The sequence below is a fragment of the Nipponia nippon genome, unplaced genomic scaffold (assembly GCF_047370975.1).
Source record: "Nipponia nippon isolate SJK-2023a ecotype South Korea unplaced genomic scaffold, ASM4737097v1 scaffold_2, whole genome shotgun sequence".
In the NCBI taxonomy this organism is placed as follows: Eukaryota; Metazoa; Chordata; class Aves; order Pelecaniformes; family Threskiornithidae; genus Nipponia; species Nipponia nippon.
Genome location: NW_028262336.1, coordinates 37,616,628 through 37,624,506, shown reverse-complemented (window position 1 = coordinate 37,624,506; position 7,879 = coordinate 37,616,628).

Here is a 7,879-nt window from a genome sequence, read left to right as displayed (position 1 = left end):
AGCTATCTGTAGCTCAGCCACTGTTTTTTCCCCAGGGAAGAAAGATGCCAGATGGTTTGATAAATGCCTATTTGACCTGTTCCGTGAACAAAATTCAATGAGTTTGGATTTCCAGGCTATTTATGAATCCATTAATCTTCTTAAGTGCTGAATTCATCTGTGTATTATAAAAGGATGTTTTTTTCAAACCTAGTCCAGCCCAATGCTGTAGAGGCATATTATGTTAAGGATGCCTTTACAGGAGCAGTATTTCATCCTGTCAGGGAAGGTTTATCAATAGGCTTGGCCCAGATGGCAGGACATTGGGCACAAATGGTTGTATTTCACTTCCTATAAGTATGGCTGCGTCGTGAGTGACTTGTTTTTATTACCCACATTTTCATTTTCTGCACTGAGATACATTAAAGAAGAAGATGGTCTTGCTGTGCAATTGTTGAGTATGGCTTTCAAGTTAATCAGTGCTTCAAAGATGCTTCTGTTTTATCCGCAAGAATGGCAGATCTGAATGTGAAGCATCTTAAAATGTAGGTTTTAGCAGAGATTGCGCTGTCAGGTGAGGGACAAGGGGACTGTATATCATACTTTACTGTGTGACAATGGGGCCAGTCACCCTGGGCATCGATGATTTAAATGTCTCTTGTACTCAGATACCCTAACTGCTGGCCCCAGAAAGCTTTCCCTGTGCTGCTGTAATACAGCTGTGACTGCCTAGAAAGCGCGTGGCTGGCATTGTGCTGCGTGTAATGGGCTTTCAGCTTCCCTGTAGTAACGGGGACAGACTTCATGCTCTCCTGCTCTGAAATCCTGCTCTTCCCTCTGAGCTGAGAGATCAGCAATGTGCGTTTCCAGCGGTACAGAGCATCTGGCACACGAGCGCTCCCAGTCAATCAGGAAAAGCCCGTGAGTCTGTGCCTTGCTCTTGCTTTGCTCCTGTCCTCTCTGTGTCCCTCCTTCCTCACAACTCTCTCTGCTCAGCTTGGGCGTCGTCTTTTGCACGCACTTACCTGGACGAGCAGCAGGCTTCGGGGAAGGACAGCAAAGTGTGGCTGTGCAAAAGCCCCGACAGGACTTCCAGGGTTGTGAAAGCTTGGATTCGACTTGAAGTGCTTGGTTCATTCTTTCATGATCCTTGTTTCTGAGGTCTTAGCAAAATTCATTGATTACATGGGTGATGCCAACTTGTAACTACTTTTTTTTTTTTAATTTGGTTTGAATCGCTTGATTAGAAAACAAGTTAAATTAGGGATCTGCCTTTTGAGTGACTAGTTTGACTTTTTTATTTTCTTGGACTGGACTCCGGCCGCAAAACTGTGCTTCAGCTGGTAAACCTGCTGCTGTGCGTTACAAGTTCATGGCTCAGAATCACTTCACAAATCAACGTTATTTTGTGACAGAGACACCTCCAAAGGTGTCACAGCACTGCAGGTCAAGCCCAGCTGAGATGCCAGTCTCAATTTATACTAGCTTTGGGACATCCATGTCACGGTGCCATGGGCTGAGGTACTCATAAAGCAGGTTCTGCTCTAGGAAGGTGCAGTGCTGCAGGGCCTGAGGCTGTCCTGGGGTAAGAGGGCAGCAGAAGGAAGAAATCAGGAGTACAAGGAGTACTTCATCACTGCTCAGGGCCACAACATCCGCCATGCACCCTGACGCTACTCCCATAGGATCACACGGGCATAAAAGCACGATGATGCCGTCGCACTCATCCTCCAGCACCCTGCTCTCCATGCACTGGTGAGGGCAAATCCCTAATGGCCTGACAGCAATGGGGGTGAGCATTTCATTGGTATTCATGTGGATTTCCTTCAGTTGAAGTGATGAGATTCCGTGCATGGGGAAGGACATTGTTCTAGCTCTCACCCATGATACCCTTTCAGTAGGGTCCCAGGTTACAAAATCACATCAACCCTGCACAGACCCTGCACCTCTGTCCCAGGTCAGGCAGAAGCTGGGGTGGGAGCTGGTAGGAAAACTTCAAACAAATTTTTTTTTTTTTGACTGATGATTGGTCAATTTTGATTGCATTGACTGCCTGTAACCTGGAAGGCATGGAAAATGGCTGAAAACATCTGCCAAACCGGTGTCTGTTTGGACTAACTATGAACATTTTCAGCAAAGCCCCATCTGGGAGGGTGATGCGGGCACTCTTCAGTCCTGCCCTCAGCGTGAGGTGCTGGGCATTTACTTGAAGCAGTGGGGAGGGATGTTCATGAATTGCATGGTGTTGGGATATACCTCCTGACTGAAGTTTATTCAGAGAGCTGGTGTTCCCAGACTGAAGCATCTGAAGTCCTGCGAGAAGGCAATTTGTTTTAATGTATGGTACCTGCTAACACAGTGCTCTTCACTGGTGCAACTGTATTCTATGCTCTATGACCATTGCTATTAAATTAGAAAGGAGAAGCGGTCAAAGTAAATAGAAAAAAGAAATGAGCTGATTTTGGATGTCCTCTCTTGGTCTCAGAATTCTGCCCGTGTTGCATTCCTTGTGGTCATACTCAGTATTTAACATGAACATTGGCTTTATGTTCCTTTTTTTTCACTTTAAATTTACAGCTACTGCCAGTAACCTCCTGTGAAATGTAGCTATTAGTTATTTTGCTTATCATCTTGTGGAGTCTTACATTGTTTTTCTGTTTTGGAAAGAAATATGAAGTCCAGGGTAAGAAGAATCACTGTAAATAAAGATAACTTTTGCTAGAAAGGCAGCAGATGCCAGCCAGCTGAGAGCTGGGAACTTCATTGACAATTTTGAAGTGGGTTGTTGCATATTTTAGCTAATTCTTTGTCTTTACAATATCTGGCTGCTAGCTCTTAAAATTTTTTTGAGTTTTCCTCTGATAATTTTTGTGGTCACAAATTAAAGAGGAACAAAATCAACTGAGTTAAAGTTTCTTATTCCAGAAAACTGCTATTCCTCCTTTGGAACATATGAAGCCTTACAAGAAAATAGCCTGCAATGATCACTGCTGCCCTAGTGTGAGCTTCAGAAGACAGGGCTAGGTTGGATAAGAAAAAAATACTTGCTAGTTACATCAAGCATACCTTTCTAAATGTCTGCTTTTGTAGAGTCAAGGTATGGGTTTATTGCACAAACACTAATAATATTGGTCCTTCCTTCCGTCCCACCTGAATCTGATAGAGACCCGTGGAGTCTGAAGAATCTGCTGCAGTGACCTCCAAAACAGTTTTAAAAGAGCTTTCTGGAAAACATTAATCATGGAATAAAGACCATGAATAATAAAAAAAGCATCACAAGTATTACATTAAAGAAAAACACGTATTTAATTTTTTAAGCATAACAAAATATTCTTAATACTGAAAATGCGTAAGGTGTAAGAAGCAACTGTGTCAAGGGATGCTACCAAGTGGCCAGCTGTTGGACAAGCTTTAGATTTTCTGTGATGGAGAAGCACCTATAGGTCAAAAGCTAAACATGCACAAGATCAGCAAAGGTCCAAAAGGTCTCTTTGTCTTAGGGCAAAGCTGGTCTTTTAAACTCTAGTGAATAAAAGATGAATACAAATATAGCAAATAGATATTTCTGGACAGAATAGCTCTTGCCCAAAGCCTGATTTTGTTGACCCTGTGGTTAGTTGAACTAGTCTGATCTTGTACTCTGTGGTTAGTTTTAGCCTTGAATGCGAAAAGTTCATTACTTCTGCAGTTTTTCTCATCTTTGACCTTCACCACATCCTTTGATTTTTATTGGACTTCTCTCTTCATTGCTCTCTCTTTTAAGGGCTGATTTAGAGTTAATTCTTAACTTGTGCAGCATAAATCTTACATTCTCTATGAAGAATCCCAAGGCATTTTAAAAAGGCCTAAAACTTCCATTAGCTTTGCTATACTCACCTGTCCCATGGTTTACTTTATGTGCCTATCATCTTATTTATTTGCTTTTTGGATTAACAGCTAATTTCACTTCGTGTTTGTTCAGCATCTAAGACAGGGTTTTTGACTGAGCTTCTTGATGTGGCTATATGTTTGCAATGAGACAAGCTGAAGGTGTCCTTCTTCTGCCCCTCTTCTTTTCCCCACCCTCCTTTCCCCGGTTGCAACTGCTTGTTCCCGTTCCAAGCCAAAACTTGCCTGCACCCTCATTGCGCTGCTGCAGCAGGGCTGGCTGTGCTTGAAACTGGATCACTGAAACATCCCAGTTCAAAACAACATCCGCCCCCTCCCTCTTTTCCGATGGTTAGGAGCCCAGCTACTTCCTCTAAAACTTTATGAGTCAGGTTGGGCACAAGTGGGTTCAACAGGGGAGAAGCGTTCTCTTTTTTCAGGACCCAAATAAATTAACAATTGAATTTAAGAACACTTCAGCAAATAGGCCCTACGCTATAGTTTAAGACACACTGTAAAAATGCTCTTGTTCTAGGACTTTTGTCATTAACTCTTGTCATTAGCCCTACTTAGTGCAAACAGCTTTTTTTGAAGATGACATCTTTGCAGCTTTTCTGTATCTCCTCCCACATCTTCCCTGAAACAATACATGAGCAGCCTCTGAGCTGGTTGCTTATGATGTTCTTTAATTAAAATGATGAGCAACAAGTAAACATCTAACAATTGATCAGATCTGACCACGTACTATGAAAATGATTGCTGGGAGTTACCTGGCTTCAGCTGGAACACGGTCAAGCCATGCCTTGGTCTAATAAGAAAGGAGGAGCGCAATTCTGTGCATGGATGCAGAGCTTGTCGTGTGGGATCACACAACACAGAGCTGTGCTTGTGTGGGATCTTCAGTCCACCACAGCCCTGACCTGCACTGTAGCCCAAATGAGGTGGAGGTCCTGTTCTCCCTCTCTCCTGGGCTAGGGCTAGCATTTGCACAGCTGTGTGACAGCTGGATTAGGAACCACTGTCTCTAGGTCAGTTTTGGACAAAACTGGCTTCCTGAACTGGCTCTTGGGGAATGTGAACATGGGGAAGGGGCCATTCCCGTCAGGAGCAATGGGGATGGATAGTATAGAGCCATGGGGAGTATAGTAGATCCATAGTATAGCATGGTTTTCAGCAGCCATGTGGACACAAAGGTCACAACTCTGGGAATCTCATCTTTGAGCAGTGTGGCGAGGGCTGCACCAGTGGGCTGTTAACCCCTGGAGAGGGGTGAGCTGTGAGCGGTCATGGAGGAAGCAAACCATGGGGCTGGCAGAAGCCGGGCCGAGGCAGAGTGCAGCAGCCAGGGCTCCCCTCCGCACCGCTCTGCGGGCTGGCTCCTGCACCTTGCCTGGAGAGCTGCCTTGCCTGCCCTGTAACGTCTGCTCCTCACAACCCTCCTGGATGCGTACAGCCCTTGTGTCTGCCCTGGCCGGGAGCTGGGTGCCAGGCAGAGCAGCAGAGGACAGGCAGCAAAGTACAGGCAGCGAGATCTGGATCTGGCAGGTGTTTGCTCCAGCTCTGGATGGGTGAGATGGGATTATGCTGGGAACTCTGTAGGACATGCCTGTAGCTGAGAGAACATGGACTGTGGGCATTAATTTTTGCATAACAGTTTTATTTTTTTATTTCTCTTTTGCTTAGACTGAGGGCTGACTCACGGGCACAGGGGTACTGGGGAGTGGGGAGGACAGGTCTAGGGAGGCTCGGGCTTAGCGAGGGCAGACAAGGGGACAAGCAAGGTTTCCTTGCTGCAAGCAAGGCAACACCGAGTGCCTGGTGGGGTGAGGATCTGCTGGACTCACAGCAAGCCGTGCCATGCAGGCAGATGTAAAAATACGCACAGTTCAGTGGGGTTTTACTTCTGGGCTTTTGATAATTGGTCCCTGATGACCAATGATGGGACCCGAGGGAACGGCAGGAAGATATGCCAGGGGAGGTTTAGGTTGGACATGAGCTGGACATTAGTTGGACATTAGGTTGGACATTAGTTCTTCACCCAGAGGGTGGTGGAGCACCAGAACAGGCTCCCCGGGGAGGCAGTCACGGCACCAAGCCCGACAATATTCAAGAAGCATTTGGACAATGCCCTCAGACATATGGTGTGAATTTTGGGGCTGTCCTATGGCATAGGACAGGAGTTGGACTCGATGATCCTTGTGGGTCCCTTCCAACTCAGGACATCCTATGATTCCATGATTCTGTGATGAGAACAAAGCTGAGTGCACAGTGCCAGGAGTAGGCAAATGCGATAAATCAGTAACAAAGGACAGCTAGCTGTGTGCCTATAAATTGGGACGGACTTGGCAGTAGTAGTTCCTCACCATGCTGAATGATGATGTCTCAATGTGCTGTGACAATAAGATATATATCAGACACTATGTGGACAGGCACTTTCTTGATGTATGAGACTGGCAAAGAGCCAGAAGACAAAGTATAGAAATAAATGATAAACTCGCAATCAGACAAAGCTTGTTGTAAATATCTGTGCTGAAACAGGTGATTGATTATTTCAATAGGCAAAAAGTAGCGATGAAATTTGCAGATTCAGAATTTTTTTAAGCCAGTAAAGCTTAAAGTAGGTTTTGATGAATTCCAAATTACTTGAAAGCCAGGTAATTTGGAGCAATGTGATAGATAAAACAGATGTTGACATAGGTGAGGTAATACATATTGGAAGACACAACTTGAACTGCTCACAGGCATGGCTGGGCTCTTGGGGAAAGAAAGACCTGAGAATTGCTGTGAAGGCCTGGTAGATCAACTGATATAAACCAAACAAAATGCTGTAAGCAACAAAGACTGGGACAGGAAAAATAGCAAATGATAATGCAATAGACTATTATGGCTTTTAGTAGTACATCCTGATCCGGAATATGTCCAGCTTATGTCTTGCCACCTCAGAAAAGACATAGCAGAAATAAAATTTGGTGACAGAAGTAAATGAGATGACACCTCATGGAACTAAGACTTCTCATTAGCCAGGCCTGAAGAGACCAGCTTTGTTTAGAAGGAGAGACCTAGAAGGTGGTAAGTCTCATTTAGATGGAGAGACCTAGAAAGCGATAAGTCTTGTGGGAGCTATGTAGCTCCCTTTGTCTCCTTTGAAAGCGTCTGTGAGCAAGCCAGTTAACCAACACCGCACCGATCATAGGCAGTGTGGGACACAAATGATCACAAATTCCAGAGACGAGCGAGACATCTCTGCTCTGTGCCACGGGGCACAATGACCTTCTCCAGAGGATCCCCTGGGGATGTGGAGGTTCACTTTGATTCGTGGGGCTTTTCTACTTTCTTCCTCCTAGCTGTCACTTTTGAGTAGAGCTGGATTTCCCTCTTCTTGGCTCAGACCTTGTCTGTGGTGGGTCCTCCAGTGACTGCTGACAACCATTATAACCAAGTCTCAGCTGTGGATGCTGTGACACCTGAGGTCCAGCTCAGGACACAACTGGCCCCAGGTTAGCAGAGCACAGAAGGTGATCCCACTCCCAAGGGCCCATGTCAACTCCTTGTCCATCAGGACTGTAATATTTGCCAATCTAATCCTATTGATGTATCTAAATCTAATTTAATTGGCTAATATTGTTTAATCCTCCCTGAGAAAGGAAACAAGTATAAAAGACCACCAACTGGTTTTAGTCAGGTAACGACCTATGAAATGTCTACTCTTACTACACTGGTACAAACAAGTTTGCTTACCCATCAGTGCGACAGCTGAAACGGTGTCAGGAATACAGATTTCAAACAGAAATAAACTAACTTTGCAGCTCCATTCAAAGAAACTGGACCTTTATAAGAGTGCCCTTTGGGTGGGAAAGAAGGTGCCCGAAGAGCAGGGATGCCTTCCTAGTGTGCTATGTGCTGCTCTCTTAACAGGTTAAAAATCCCATCTCGGGAGGAATTCGGTAGAAGATCAGCAGCAATCAGCAGCTCTGGCTGAAATTTTGTTTCCAAAGTTCCCCACTGGCCCCTGAATTCCCTCTTGTATGGAGGA